The 16,904-nt window shown below is 38.9% G+C and overlaps 1 protein-coding gene and 1 pseudogene across 1 annotated transcript in view; one reads left to right on the forward strand and one right to left on the reverse strand.

The window, feature by feature from the left end:
* MAP3K20 (mitogen-activated protein kinase kinase kinase 20) overlaps positions 1 to 16,904 on the reverse strand; it is a 564,831-nt gene that overhangs the window by 111,436 nt on the left and 436,491 nt on the right. The window lies entirely within an intron of this gene.
* The window catches only part of LOC127030193 (dynein axonemal heavy chain 11-like), a 243,483-nt pseudogene continuing 235,203 nt past the window's right edge, over positions 8,625 to 16,904 (forward strand).

Consider the following 16,904-nt stretch of genomic DNA (forward strand, 5'->3'; position numbering starts at 1 on the left):
ATATGCCAGTCTTATTAATGGTTTGTGATTCCTTTCTTAAGCAGAAGATAAAAAAATTGGTGTGATCACCAGGTCTGAGGCCACTTTTGTGCAAGGTCTGAGGCAATGGATCTAGGAATGGAACTATGGCAATAGAAGAAATTATACAATCCTTCCTCCTTAAACAGCTAGAATGTCATCAACTTACCAAACTCTAGCCTATGCCTCTTACTGCGGAAAACAGAACCAGGACTGTCCAAGTCCTTCAGACACAATTCTGTAGGTTTTCAGGCATCCCCCTTGCATGTATCTGTAATAACACATTTTCACAGATGAGCTCAAGTGCTATTGTGTACAGAAGTTCCCCTTGCTCACCCTCTCTGAGGTGCCTAGTGTAACCCACACACCTTCTGGGTTTGATGTTCTGTCCCATCTAGTGGCACTGAGACCATTTAGAGAGAGTTAAATGAGTCGGCTCTTCAGCCTTAGCTAACAGCCAGTTGACATTTAGAGGCAGTAAAGGCTTATGCACTAAGCTTCAGAGATCCCTAGTTCAATTCTGCTTGCTGACAGCATTACACTACACTGGTGGTAACATTCTCACTCTACCATGCCTCATATTCTGGGAGTGCAAGCCTCTGAATTCTTCAGATGCACAAGAATAGGTGGAAAAGAGGGACCCAGTGCCTTCAGCTCACCATCCTCATTAGCTGTGTATCCAGCCTGGGCAGCAAAAGTCTGGCAATACGTTCTATTGCAGGGGTCAGCAACATGTCCAAATTATACAGACTCAGTGTCTGTGGTCAAAATTTTGAAGTCCGTGGTAATTTCTCAAAAAATTGAATGACTGAATGACATGACCCTCATATCCCCAATGTCTATCACTAAGTACAGTAATTTTGTCAAGTGTCCATCACACAACATGGTGGTTCCAACCGCTGTTCTATTGAGTTAATGTTGTTTTACTGGTATAGAAATTTCAGTGAGAAAATAGAACCCCCAAATGAATTCTGAAAAGAAAGCGTATTCTTTTAGTATCCCTAAAGCCTGGAGAGTCTTGCAGAAAAATAAACTTGAAGCATTTCTAGTTTGTGGTTAAAACCCATCCTCTCCCATCACAAACATTTAAGTTCAGACTATTCAGCTAAAATATTCACTGAAGCAACTACTAGTCTTGAAAATTGTACATGGTATGGGGTTGATAGGCCCTAAAGATTTCTTGCATTCACTGGGCCCTAATCTCCAGAGTGCAGGGCTTCAGATGAGCTCAGCATGTGGAGAACTGAAGAAAAGGAATTTTAAAACACCATTTAAATAAAATTTTCTTTGATAAAAACTAAGCTATAATTGCCTAAAAATAAACACCATCATCATACCTCAGGCCCCGTTGATTTGTTTCTGCATAGTTAGGGAAAAGCCAGGCTTATGATCTTCATTCAGTGGAGCAAGTCCCCATCTGATTTGTTTGTCTTCGTTTGCAGTACTTTTGTATCTTGTATAGGATTTTATATATTTCAATTTTAGGTTTTTATCACCAGGCTATACTGCTGCCTGTTTCACAGTTACAAAATGTCTAACTTTCTGAAGTCAAAAGCAACTTATGCATATTTTGGGCAACTTGTCTTCTATCTGTATTGAAGTACATTCTTTTTCATGTTAAATATATATAATTGATGCATATGCACTTTGTTACAAATATATGCTAATTATATTTTTCCACGTTCCAAGATTATTGAGGCTGCTCTTAGAAGTAATATGTAAATAACAGAATAAGTTCTTAGCAGACTTTTTAAAATAGCTATTATTTTGCACAAACAGCGTAACACTCAAAATTAGAATGATAATGATTGTTATTGGGCCTGTTCTGTTCCTTAGGCATCCAATATCCCTTCTTTTTCCATTCCCTTCCCACTGACTTTAACGTGGGTTCAAGGAATGCAGGGGTGGGTCCAAATATGTTAGGTCCTCCTCTTAGTGAAGTCATTGGCAAAGGGTTGGGTGCTCCACTCCATAGAGTGGAATTTCTCAAATCTCTGGGAATTGTCTTTCATTAAATAAAAATAGGTTGTTATAAAGAATGCTGAGTCAGCAATCTCTTGTAATGAGTACCTTGCCAAAATTAACTACATCTGAGCAAATGGATGTTATTTCTAAGCAAATATTTTACTGACAGTGAAAACTGATTCTTCACTTTTGACAAGAGCTTAAGATAGTTTTAAAAAAACACTCTGTGGTAAAATACAGCAGCTAATAGATTTGTAAGATATTGAGCATATATGCTATCACAAAACAATCAGAACATAAAGAATATAAAGATTTCAACAAATTCATAATCATGTAAATACCTAAATTAGAGGTTTTAATAAATGCACTATCATTTTTTCTCTTGTTTTATATCCTGTCATTACTGACTTGATTTTTTTTTTCATACTGAAAATACTGATTTTTTTTTCCTCCTCAGATTCTAATTTCAGCACCACATCTTTGATTTACTTAAACTTGTTGGCAGGTCCTGGTCACCATTCTTTCCAACCCACACAATTCCAATGGTTGGGTAAGAATAATGTTGAATGGCTGATAAGCAAAGTTTTTGTTCTCCGAGGACTTGTAGAAGGAATACTTACTTCCCCCTGCACACATATACAGAAAACCTTGATGAAACTGATGTGTAACTATGCTTTGTGTGTATGATAATTTGTATAAATTGCAGATTTACATAATAAAACAAGCATATGACAGTAGTAATAAGGGGCCAATGATTTTTTTTATTTTGGATAATGAATGCTAACATCTTTCCTCAAAGATAAATTTAAAATAGATGTTAAACTGTTTATGATCTAGTTTTTTTTACAACTGGAATTAAAATACCTGATGGTTATAAACTATTAAAACTCAGATCAGCCCTCATTATTTTTATCTTGTTCATCCCATCAGACTTCCTGTGTGCAAGCTAGAGAACCAGGGCCCCAAATTAGGCCCAGTTGTTGTTTGTTCTTTATAACTTAGCCATCTAAATGATTCACCTTTTTCTCATGTGGCTATATGATAGGAATATTTTACCTGTATGCATCCAGGAAGGCACAGACAGGAGAGAATTGGGTTTAGAAAGCCCAGGGTTCAGTTCTATATGGGGAGGCAAGGGTTAACCAGTCAGCCTGAAACAGCTGCAGTGCGTTAGCCTTAGAGGAAACCCAGCCTGGAGAGAGAGTGCAAACTAGCAACAGGGGTCTGGGAATGGCTAAGTAACTCAGTGGTGGGATTGAAGAACTGTGCTTCCTGGCTGGGTAACACTACTCACTTCAGCATAACTTTGTTTTCCTTTAAAACTGAGGGCCTTATCCAAAGCCCCCGGAAGTGAACAGGAATCTTTCCATTGACTAGAAGTTCTGGATCAGCCCCTGTGGTTCTTTTGAGACTGCTTTTGTTTACTAGCTTGTTTAAAAGCTTTACTTTCTCCTTGCTCTGAATGTGGGGCTATAGGCCCATTTGGAGGTTTTAGTTCTCACTCGGTCCCAAAGAGAATAAGTGAAGCAGAGGATTTGCTTTGCTGAGGAAGAGGAAACACTCTCAGGAAGACAAGCAAGTGTAGGGAGCAAGGGTGGGATGGAGTTTCTCTCTCTCTAGCACTGAGGGACTGCTGAGCCCAGTACTCCAGAACCAGGGTGGATAAAAATTGATTCTAGTTTTTAAAAAAATGGTTTTTATTACATTTTATTTTTTAAATATAAATTAGGTATAGGTTTATTTTTTTTAAAATAAAACAATTTAAAATTAAATTTGAAACTGAAAAGGCATGAACTTACCTATTAAGATCATTTAAATTAAATACAAAAATAATGTTAAGCAGTACAAGTTTGCTGCCAAGTTTTAAAGAAAGTCAAATCACTAAACTGGTGAAAGTCACTGGCTAAGCACCTGGAACCGGACTCGTTTGTTGAAGAGCTCAACCAGCATTTGACAGGAGTAGCCTTTTCTGTAGGAGCTGCGAGAATATTTTATTAATTTCTGTTTAACTAGTTTGGGCCAATGACTAGTTCACTCAAAGTTAAGAAACCAACTGGGAGTTGAAAAAGCAGCCAAGCTTGTTTTCCTCTTCCAATCTATGAATAAAAGCTAGGTATGAAAGGGTGAGATTTACTAGTTCTAAAATCTTGAAGGGCGTAGGGAACAGACCCAATCAGCTCAATTTACTAACCAGAGATAATACATCCTTGGTTTAATACATCAGTTAGTTTTAAATGCACGATATGTTTTGACAAGGAAAAAAGCTTATGTACCCAATACTTTTAAGGTCGTTTTATTTAATAAAAATGCTGTCTTATGCATTTTAATTTGAATTTCCATGTAAATAGAGCTTGGGGAGGGGAAATCACAAGTAAAAAAGTTCATCATCTAGTGAATAAGAACTGTATCATTCACCATTTTCTAACAAAAATTTAAAAATTAAGAATCTGAGTAAATGTCAGTTAAACTATATAATTGATTCAGTAAGTATATACTTATAGTGTGTCCTCCTGGTTAGCAAATCAGAAAAGTAAATTTAGGGCTTGTCTACACAAACTTTTAATCTGTGGCAAGTGCGTTGTGAATCTCCCATGCGCTAGTCTGCTGCAGACTATCAATGTGAACCCCATTGACACGCATTAACAGTTTGCAAAAAGAACAGGAGTACTTGTGGCACCTTAGAGACTAACAAATTTATTTGAGCATAAGCTTTCGTGGGCTACAGCCCACTTCATCAGATGCATAGAATGGAAAATATAGTGAGGATATATATATACACACACACACACAGAGAACATGAAACAATGGGTGTTACCATACACACTCTAATGAGAGTGATCAGTTAAGGTGAACTATTATCAGCAGGAGAGAAAAAAACTTTTTGTAGTGGTAAACAAAATGGTCCATTTGCAGCAGTTGACAAGAAGGTGTAAGGAACAGTGTGTGTGGGGGGGGGAATAAACATGGGGAAATAGTTTTACTTTGTGTAATGACCCATCCACTCCCAGTCTTTATTCAAGCCTAATTTAATGGTGTCAATTTTGCAAATTAATTCCAATTCAGCAGTCTCTCGTTGGAGTCTGTTTTTTTGTTGTAATATTGCGACTTTTAGGTCTGTAATTGAGTGATCAAGGAGATTTGAAGTGTTCTCTGACTGGTTTTTGAATGTTATAATTCTTGACGTCTGATTTGTGTCCATTTATTCTTTTACGTAGAGACTGTCATTAACAGTTTGTTAATGCACTTTGGTTTAAAGGACTAGATTAACAAACTATTAATGTGTCAGCCAGTACATACAGGTAGTTAGCCCTTGGGAGGCTAGTGATGGGATACACATCCCAGTTTTGTTCCTGTAGGCAAGCCGTGAGTGTATAGGCTATGTCTAGTTGCAAATCAACATGTTTTAATAGTTATCAGCTAATGAGACTCAACCGTTCTTCAGGAAAATAACTAAAAACTACAAATGAAGATCATGATGATCTAAATTTATTCTTTTACGTAGAGACTGTCATTAACAGTTTGTTAATGCACTTTGGTTTAAAGGACTAGATTAACAAACTATTAATGTGTCAGCCAGTCTCTGGGTTAGGCTAAAAGGGGTAAAAAACACGGGAGATGTCGTGCTGGGAGTCTACTACAGGCCACCTAATCAGGCGGAAGAGGTGGATGAGGCTTTTTTCAAACAACTAACAAAATCATCCAAAGCCCAAGATTTGGTGGTGATGGGGGACTTCAACTATCCAGATATATGTTGGGACAATAACACCGCGGGGCACAGACTATCCAATAAGTTCCTGGACTGCATTGCAGACAACTTTTTATTTCAGAAAGTTGAAAAAGCTACTAGGGGGGAAGCTGTTCTAGACTTGATTTTAACAAATAGGGAGGAACTTGTTGAGAATTTGAAAGTAGAAGGAAGCTTGGGTGAAAGTGATCATGAAATCATAGAATTTGCAATTCTAAGTAAGGGTAGAAGGGAGTACAGCAGAATAGAGACAATGGATTTCAGGAAGGCGGATTTTGGTAAGCTCAGAGAGCTGATAGGCAAGGTCCCATGGGAATTAAGACTGAGGGGAAAAACAACTGAGGAAAGTTGGCAGTTTTTCAAAGGGACGCTATTAAGGGCCCAAAAGCAAGTTATTCCAATGGTTAGGAAAGATAGAAAATGTGGCAAAAGACCACCTTGGCTTACCCTTGAGATCTTGCGTGACCTACAAAATAAAAAGGCGTCATATAAAAAATGGAAACTAGGGCAGATCACGAAGGATGAATATAGGCAAATAACACAGGAATGCAGAGGCAAGATTAGAAAAGCAAAGGCACAAAATGAACTCAAACTAGCTATGGGAATAAAGGGAAACAAGAAGACTTTTTATCAATACATTCGAAGCAAGAGGAAGACTAAGGACAGGGTAGGCCCACTGCTCAATGAGGAGGGGGTAACAGTAACGGGAGACTTGGAAATGGCAGAGATGCTTAATGACTTCTTTGTTTCGGTCTTCACTGAGAAGTCTGAAGGAATGTCTAGTATAGTGAATGCTTACGGGAAGAGGGTAGGTTTAGAAGAGAAAATAAGGAAAGAGCAAGTAAAAAATCACTTAGAAAAGTTAGATGCCTGCAAGTCACCAGGGCCTGATGAAATGCATCCTAGAATACTGAAGGAGTTAATAGAAGAGGTATCTGAGCCTCTAGCTATTATCTTTGGGAAATCATGGGAGACGGGGGAGATTCCAGAAGACTGGAAGGGGGCAAATATAGTGCCCATCTATAAAAAGGGAAATAAAAACAACCCAGGAAACTACAGACCAGTTAGTTTAACTTCTGTGCCAGGGAAGATAATGGAGCAGGTAATCAAAGAAATCATCTGCAAACACTTGGAAGGTGGTAAGGTGATAGGGAATAGCCAGCATGGATTTGTAAAGAACAAATCATGTCAAACTAATCTGATAACATTCTTTGATAGGATAACGAGCCTTGTGGATAAGGGAGAAGCGGTGGATGTGATATATCTAGACTTCAGTAAGGCATTTGATACAGTCTCGCATGATATTCTTATAGATAAGCTAGGAAAGTACAATTTAGATGGGGCTACTATAAGGTGGGTGCATAACTGGCTGGATAACCGTACTCAGAGAGTAGTTGTTAATGGCTCCCAATCCTGCTGGAAAGGTATAACAAGTGGGGTTCCGCAGGGTTCTGTTTTGGGACCGGTTCTGTTCAATATCTTCATCAACGATTTAGATGTTGGCATAGAAAGTACGCTTATTAAGTTTGCAGATGATACCAAACTGGGAGGGATTGCAACTGCTTTGGAGGACAGGGTCAAAATTCAAAATGATCTGGACAAATTGGAGAAATGGTCTGAGGTAAACAGGATGAAGTTCAATAAAGATAAATGCAAAGTGCTCCACTTAGGAAGGAACAATCAGTTTCACACATACAGAATGGGAGGAGACTGTCTAGGAAGGAGTATGGCAGAAAGAGATCTAGGGGTCATAGTGGACCACAAGCTTAATATGAGTCAACAGTGTGATACTGTTGCAAAAAAAGCAAACGTGATTCTGGGATGCATTAACAGGTGTGTTGTAAACAAGACACGAGAAGTCATTCTTCCGCTTTACTCTGCGCTGGTTAGGCCTCAACTGGAGTATTGTGTCCAGTTCTGGGCACCGCATTTCAAGAAAGATGTGGAGAAATTGGAGAGGGTCCAGAGAAGAGCAACAAGAATGATTAAAGGTCTTGAGAACATGACCTATGAAGGAAGGCTGAAGGAATTGGGTTTGTTTAGTTTGGAAAAGAGGAGACTGAGAGGGGACATGATAGCAGTTTTCAGGTATCTAAAAGGGTGTCATCAGGAGGAGGGAGAAAACTTGTTCACCTTAGCCTCCAATGATAGAACAAGAAGCAATGGGCTTAAACTGCAGCAAGGGAGATTTAGGTTGGACATTAGGAAAAAGTTCCTAACTGTCAGGGTAGTTAAACACTGGAATAGATTGCCTAGGGAAGTTGTGGAATCTCCATCTCTGGAGATATTTAAGAGTAGGTTAGATAAATGTCTATCAGGGATGGTCTAGACAGTATTTGGTCCTGCCATGAGGGCAGGGGACTGGACTCGATGACCTCTTGAGGTCCCTTCCAGTCCTAGAGTCTATGAGTCTATAAATCATGGTTTCCTGCTTGCTGATTTAAATTAATCCACCCTGCTTGGAACAGGCTACTGTTTATACATATCACATCTCTGTCAGAAATAGGCCATAACCAAAGCCCTGGGTCTAAACACTGAGCCATTGAAAGTTTTGTTTTTTAAAATATGGATCCAAAGTTTGCTGTGTGAGTTAAATGTTCTTTTTAGGGGATGGCCTGTTGTTTTTGTAACTTGGCTTATTTAATATGTGAAATATGTTAGATCTGTTATGTATCTATTAGAGTGAGAATTCATGGCATACTGTTAATAATACAAACACATTTTTCAGTTTTATAATAATATAATTGGAGCAATGAAATCCAAACTCTGTTTATAAAAATGTTAAATAGAAAATAAGGTTAAATTCTTATTTGTTTTCATTATGAATGGTGAAAATCTGGTATTTTCGTCCAGGACACTTTCCATTTAAACCACCCCACTACATTCTATTGGCATAATGGTAATCCAGTGGAGTCATCAGATATGTGATGTTTTAAGACAAGATTCAGCACAAATGGTTTTACCGGGAGAAACCTCTGGATCTTCTACGGAAACAGAGATTTGGCAAATCCAAAAGGAAAACTTATTAAGTTTTTATGATCAGGTAAAATATCACTTCAAAAGAACTTGCAGTCTGCTTTGGAACTTTCATAACAATAAAATAATAAACCATGACAGGGATTAATTGGCTTGTTTTGAATAGGAAATGTGCCAAATTACTAATTTGATGAGATTGATGTTTTTGGTTAAAACTAAAATGAATATACTAGTGACTCCTAGCAGCACTAACTTTATTTTCCAGGATTACAGCATTAGTACTGTGAAGTTTCTTAATTGTTTTAGCCATGTGTGGCTAGCTCACCAGTTCTACATCACTGGGCAACTAAACAACAAAAAAGCAGCAAAGAATCCTGGGGCACCTTATAGACAAGCAGATGTTTTGGAGCATGAGCTTTTGTGGGTGAATACCCACTTCGTCAGATGCACGAAAGCTCATGCTCCAAAACATCTGTTAGTCTATAAGGTGCCACAGGATTCTTTGCTGCTTTTACAGATCCAGACTAACGCGGCTACCCCTCTGATACTAAACAACAAAGTCTGTGTTTCATACAGTATGTCTCTCTTTGATCTTTTTATTTTTTACCCTCAAAGCACAGATGACAATAATTGTGTAATGTAATCCCCAAACTAAAATAACTTGCACAGTTGGAATCAGGGCGTCTGAGCTGAGTTAAGGCCCAATCCTGCAAACATTTGTGCACAGGCATGACTTTGCTCATGCGTGTTTGCAGGAGTAGGCCCTCAGAAAGTAGGTCTCTGAAATGTCTCTTCTCAACAGTCTCCGTTGCTCTGCACAAGATAATTGATTTTAGTAGTGGCTAACCACTACCAGCTTGCCCTGTATCAGCAGACACGTGCTGCAGCTCTACCTGTCATGCGATATTTGGTTCTCTATATACCCCATTACATTGCATAGACCAATGAGAATAATAGTGTTATATATGTTTGTATCTCAGTTACTGTGTGCAGGGCTGCATGACATACAGCAAAGTGACATACAAAGTATACCCTTGTATCTGTTGCTATACTAAATATCTTTTAACATTTTTACCATAGTTATAAAATCCAAATGTCCATAAGATAATAGAGATCCTAGAAAGATCAAGAAGCAGCTATTATTTCAGTTTCAAACAATTTATCTTAAAGGTTGGAGAAGATATGAGGCATTGATTTTTGTACACATGCTCATTTGCAAAGTATACAAAGGAATTTAGATTACATATTAAGAGCTGATATGTTTTGATGCTAAATTTCATTAATCTTTCTCGATAATACAGTTGTCTGAATCAATTTAGAAAAACGTTTTCATCCCTATTATTCCTTTCTGCATCTTTTAGCAGTTTCGGAGGCTCAGGATATTTACTTGTATCTTGGCCTTAAAATGTTACATCACCTTCTTGGAAGAATCAAACTTCCCAGATATTGAAAGTCTCACTGAACCCCTTTGCCATGCCATCTGTCTGGTCTGGACCCATTCCAAATACTACTGCTTTCCTGACAGAATGGTTGTCTTGCTGCAAGAGTTTTGCAATCTTTTAATTGACAAGGTAAGGAAAATGCACTTTGTTTCTGCTAACAAATCATATGTTTCTTTCATAGAGGATTTAAATACTGACATATGCCCACAATAATTTGCAGTTTATGGATCCCAAGTTGCACACACAAAATCTCTCACTATTCATCAACAATTCCAAATTGTACTTTATCTCATTGAAAAGCTAACATTCATTGATAAAAAAGGTTTGTATTTTCTGTCAGTATGTTACATATTACTTTGTTTATGATCACAATGACTTTATTATGGTATCTGTTTGTTCTTACAATACAGATGTTTTGAAATCTGGTTGGCTGATTAAAGAAAAGTTCCAGATTATATGTTAATTAAATACAAAGGCTGATGGCCACAATTTTCAAAAGCGAAGGGTAATTTTGGGAGCCCAACTTGAAACACATTAAGGATGTTTGACTCTGAGAAATGGATGAGCCTCTGGAAACTGGAGCACTTTACAGGTGTTTCAAGTTGGGTACCCAAAATCACTAACTTTTAAAAAATGTAGCCAACATCTTGACTATTCAGCAAGAAGCCTTAGTCTTATTTAAATTGTATAAAGTAGGCCTATATCACCCTCAGCTGGTGTGCAGCATTTCCATAGATATCCAGGGGAGATGTATGAACAGAGGAAAGGTGGCACATAGATCTAAGAGGATGGGTTGCACCATTAAAAACCTATGTAAATAAATACTTACACCTGAAGTAAACTATTATATTTTTATATAGACAAAAACATGAATTATTCAAAAGACTAGGTCTTATTTACATTCCTGCCTCTTATGCTGAAATTGCTTCCATACTAGTAAATAAATAGTGCCTTTTACAGTGAACATAATGTAGGCCCATCAGACACACACAACTTCCTGTAAGAAAAGCGTGCTATGTTACTGTTCAAAACTACATAGATTGATTCTGGACTATGTTAGGATTTCTTGGCAAACAACAACTCCACGAATCCCAGTTTACCCTACACAAAATCTTTTTCTTCTGGTTTTCTTCTTCTTTTTTCTTATCTATCATCTGTTTAAGAGAAAGTAAGTCTTTCTTCTTGGTTGCAGTCTGTAAAAGAGAAGTACTATAGTATTCTAGGCTGCTTGCTGTATTAGCAGAGCTTTCTATCCCTAGAATTTACAAAGATGGGTAAATATTATCAGGCAGGCAAGCGTTATTGTTGTACTGATGGTGAAACTAGGGCAGAGAGAGTTGGAGTGACTTGGTCAAGGTCACATGACTAGAACCCAGCTCTCTGGTTTCCCATTGTGGGGCCATGTCCATTGGATCATGCTGCCTGGCAAGGGACAATTCCAAATTTCTGTCCAGGGATTTGAAACAACTAACACAGGCATGAGATTGAACCTGTCCCAAAAGACTCAGTCCCAGGTTTTACGAGTACACTGTATGCTGGGGCAGAAGACTGGGAGCGTAGTCAGCTTGGCGTGAGTGTACATAGGTGGTGAAATTCACCGTGATGCATAGGGCCAGTCACAAGGCCTGTGTGCTGTTGAAGTCTCACTTAAGCCCTGTTTTGAGGACGGAAGGCCTGACTTTCTTTTACATTAAGGCCACTTGCCACTGCTCTGGCAATGAAAAGGTGCCTGAAAGTGTGTGCAAATGTAACTTCCTCCTGCTTTAGGGCAAGTAGACATCTGTGGAAATAAGAATCAGGCCCTGCAGTATTACATAGGTGGCACTAATGCCTTGGGCTGGCTCTTTGCAGAGAGGTGAATTTCACCCCAAATGCAGATGTGTTCAATAAAACTCATGGTTTAAATACTTTGTTACTGAATCTCTTCGCCTTGATGAATTAAAGGACTCCCTGATGACATAGGACATAGTATTCATTTTCTGTTCTTCTGCTTGAATTGCAGAAAGGCACATTTCTATCATTAGTGTTGGCTTCTGTTACAAGAAAAATCTGCTGTTAGTGGTGAATATGTGACGTTTTAAAAGCATTTTACAGTTTTCTGAAGTTTACTCATTTTCAGTGGCGCTGTTTTGATACAATATCTGCAAGATTCTTTTTAAATGAGTGGCATTCAGTGTAACTTGATGGAGTCCTGTCTGGATTTTATTTGATGGAGTCATGATATTGCTTTCCTGTATTTTCTTAACGAAATAGACATTCAACACCTTATGGTACAGGGGATTGTATTACAGCCAATGCTGACTACCAGATGATATTTGTTACTCTGAAAAGCTATTATGGGGTGGGGGGGATGCGAGGGAGAAGATTGTTTTTTATATGAACTTGAATATAGTCTCATGTAAATTCCACAAAGGGAAATTGGCAGAAGTAATAAGTATGAAAATAAGGAGGAAAGTCTGTTTTTGCTCCTTTTGCACACTCTGCCAAAGTCTGTCCCCAGGCCTCAGTGCAGATTTGTTGCAGGGTAATATTTTGTTTTTACTGTGAAACAGACGTATGTTGCCTGACCTGGTTCCCAGATACTATATGTATTATGTATGAACAAAATAGGATCAATCCTTCTCTAGCTAAACTCAGTGAGAGATTTGCCATTGGTTTCTATGAGAAGAGAATCAGGTCCTGTATTATAAGAGAATCTACTTTATTTAGCTGATATAAATATGATCTAAAAGCACAGATCCCTGAAGTCTGTGTATTGACAAATGGTTGAGATGGAGTGGAGTAGTGATTTCTGAATGTATTGTTTTAAGGGGTAGTCAGGAGTGTTGTTACACAATCCTGATCCTTATTCTTCATGGGACAAATCACGTGATTACAAAAAATTTGCTTACAGGGGAAATTTAGCTGAAAAGGGGTTTCAACCAAATAAGTATTATATCTTTTATTTTGCAAAAGGGGGTGGAGAATTTTTTTTGGGGGGGGGATAATGATTTAGTTAGTTATGGACTTGTAACAAATGCAGACATTTACCAGTGTTAGATGCTTTTCTAGGGTCCTAAATGTAACAGAATTTGACAAGTGATTAATCCATAACATGGTCTGCTTGCTGTATTACTGCTATGATCGTGCTTGGAGACCCCGATCTGTACTGAGGCTCTGTTGTCTGAGGCCTTACAAAAATTCCTATTTATTTTTGGAAAAAGAATTCCAAGTGGGGAAGAAGTCCAAGTGCCGATGAGATTTTTATATGGATATTTATTGCTGAAGATGCAGCCTAAGTCAATGTGCTGGAGTAGTGAGTGTGGAACTAAATTCTCGGTCCCAGGTTGTGTAGTGGTGGGAGACCTTCTACTCAACAGCTATTATTGCAGCCTCAGGGTAATAGTCCTGCATCCATCCTCGGATGGGGAATTCAGTGTGGTTCCATTGTTCATTACTCCCACTTCCAAAACACCTCTTCACTGCAATGGTTGAAGCTCCATGGAGCACTTTTCTGCAGCAATCAGGGTGTCGCACATCCCCTGCATTCCAAGTCCCTTCTCCTCGGCAGAACTTTGTTACCTAGTCAGCTGTGTGTGCTGCTGGGGCAGGGATCTCCACTAAGAGCTCAGTCATGCCCTCTTATACTGAGAGTACACCTGTACTTTGGGCCGATTGTGCAAACACACATGCACATACTTTAAGCCTGTGAGTAGCCCCACTGAAGTCAATGGGACTGCTCACCATGCATAAAATCCAACCCAGGGTAACAGCTTGGAGGATCAAGATTTTCTTTTAAAAATCAGCTGTACTTATGCTTGGTTTGGGTTCCAAAGAATTCTTAGAGAGAAATGCCTCTCACAGCTGGAGTCACTGCTGTGTATCATCTGAAAAGCCAGGGCAGCGCAGCAAGTCAGTGCCGCTGACATCTGTGAAAATTTCACACTTATGCAAGCACATCCTTGAAAGGACAGAATTTGGCCATAATACTCTTCCAGCCTTTTGTTCTCCCTTCCCTGGCCTTTTTTGTTTCTTTAACGGTCTTTGGTAAAATAACATTTAAAACCATAAATTAAATAAAGTTTGTAAACAACAGGAGGGGGCAGGCTTAAACTAACAAAAGGTATGGAAATCAGACTTGCTTTAAGTCTGAAACTCTGTTTTTAACTCACAGTACATGCCAGAAATGCAGTACATATTGCATGTAAAATTACCTAGTGTTTATGATCCCTGGTGCACCGTGGCACAATGGAGAAAAGGACAGAGATTCAGATTGTAACCCTCAGTTGTCTGGCATAGATTAGTTTTAAACCAGACCCCCAATGCTGGTTTATATTTTACAGTTGAAAGATATTAAAAAATAGGATTTCTATCAATTGCTATCATGCTAATACAAAAATTTCGTTTGGCTCTGGAAAGAATTACAATGATGTAAAAGATCACTGTAGCATAAAGAAGAAATATACAGTGACGTAACTGCAATATTTCCTACAATAATCAAAATCAAATATTGTTATAGTGACACAAGGCTACATACGGCTCTTTGCTAAAGATGTTTCTGATCTAATGCTTTGCACTGATCACTGTAACAGGGTGGCCTGTGGGCTGGAGAGCCTGGGGCTGAGCCATCCCTGATTACAGGATGAGCCACACCTGGGTTGAATCAGGTGTTGCAGGGTAAAAAGAGCAAGCAGTTGCAGTAAAGGGGGAGGGTTGCCAGGTGTCCAGTTTTCAGTCGAACACCTGGTCAAAAAGGGACTCTCCCCAACCCAGTGAAAATGGGCGAGAGCGTGAGGGTGGGGGAAAGCGAGTGACAGAGGGAGTCAGCGAGGCCTTGGAGAATGGGCTAGGCAGAAAGTTGGAGAAAGCTCTTCAGGCGGGGAGGCTTGGGGAGGGCAGGGGACCCAGTCCAAGTGCAGAGAGAGACTACAAGGGCTGAACTTGAAAGGCCTATTGAGAAGGACAAACTCCAGATGGAAGTTACTGGGAAGCAGACAGGCAGACCCTCAGGAAGGAGGGGCTGAGTCCAGCTGAAACTGAGGTAAAGAGTGTGAGAGAGTTTTATTTTCAACTTTGTGTTATTTTGGATTCTTGGGGGAGGGAGGGAGAGTGAACTAGGGTTGGAGGGGGAAGTGTGTCCCCAGTGGCGTAAATAAATGGAATCCCTTATGAAGAGTGTTTGAATGACTTTTGAACTGTGAGTTCTTAGAAGGCCTTGGAGAGGGGAGGGGACTGGGGGGGAAAACATAGGCAAGGTGCTAATAGACTAGTGGTCTGGTTTTCAACCTTTTTTTTCATTTGTGGACCCCTAAAAATTTCAAATAGAGATGTGTACTCCTTTGGAAATCTTAGATATAGTCTGCAAACCCCCAGGGGTCCATGGGCATAGGTTGAAAACCGCTGCCGTAGCACAACCTTTGGCCACAAGTGGGGCTGGGGTAGGGGGTGGGGAGAACTTCACTACTACAATCACCCTTTTAAGTGAGCGTCTCAGTGTGCTTTACAGTTGTTAATTAAATAAGCTTCACAAAACTCTTTTAAGATAAAATCATATTTATACATATTTTACAGTGAGGTGAATTGATGCACAGGGAAATCGTGATTTTCCCCAATCTCTCACACAGAGTCATGGGGGGAGATAGAACTCAGGAATTCTTAGAGCCTTGAAAAGCCACTAGACATTACTACCTCACAACCATTAAAACTTGGACACGTTTCCAGTCAGTTTTTCTGTTATGATTTTTTTGTATGTTGCATGGACATCTAGGAAAAAATATTAATGATCTTAGTTATTGTGCATCAAGCTCTGAAGCACAAAACAATGTATTTTTGTTTTGTCTTATCATAATATTATCACAAACATGACACTACACAGCCATCCGATTAAGTTATGTAGTATCTTTTAATTATGTTATGTTAAAAGTATGATTTCAAAACGTAGCCTTAGAAATAATTAAATTTGTTTTGTTAAAACAAGAATTAGAAACATGAAAGCCTGAGGAGATTTTCAAAGGGGATCTAGGAGAAGGAATGGAAAAATCACAGCAACCAATACATATGTTCAGAAGCTTTAAGATGACTTTCTTTGTGTATCAGGGGAAAACTGCTCAAGATCAAAAAATGGAGAAGATATAAAGCTATGGGACTTCCTCCCTCAGCTGTTTACTTCTATGCAAAATCCTTGAAGAGTTGTTGCACATCAAGGTAGCGGCTTAATTCTGAAGACTGATTTATAGCTAAACAATTGAATAGGACACTCAATTTAATTTTGTTCTTATTTTTAAAAGAAGTAAAATAGCAGTGATCGAGGAGCACAGTGCAGCTTCAGTCACCTGCATTATGACAGGGGACAAGTATGTTCAGATAACCAAGGTGTTTTGAAATTGGGGGGTGTTTTCACTGTAATTAACTGAAGTTGTAGGGTCGTAATTTATTTCTGCGAATGGGTTGTTTTTAAGATAGCTGAAAATGGATAATCAGAGTTGTGCTGTAATCAGACTCACTTCTAGCAATCTGTTTTTAAGAGCAGCTTCAGTTCATGCCAGTTGGTTTCAAAGGTGCTCTTAAGGGTTTGAAGACTAGATCCCGTTTCAGCAAAGCATTTAAGCATGTGCTCAACTGTAAGCAGGTGAGTAGTCCCAAGTCAGTCTACTGTAAGTCTATTGAATTTTGTGGGACTACTCACCTGCTTACAGCTGAGCGCATGCTTAAGTGTTTTGGATTGGAGCCTGCGTGTTGGAAATGAACAAGTAGTTGGTTCAGGATTATAAATAATGAGC

This window comes from Gopherus flavomarginatus, chromosome 10 (assembly GCF_025201925.1).
Source record: "Gopherus flavomarginatus isolate rGopFla2 chromosome 10, rGopFla2.mat.asm, whole genome shotgun sequence".
Lineage (NCBI taxonomy): Eukaryota > Metazoa > Chordata > Testudines > Testudinidae > Gopherus > Gopherus flavomarginatus.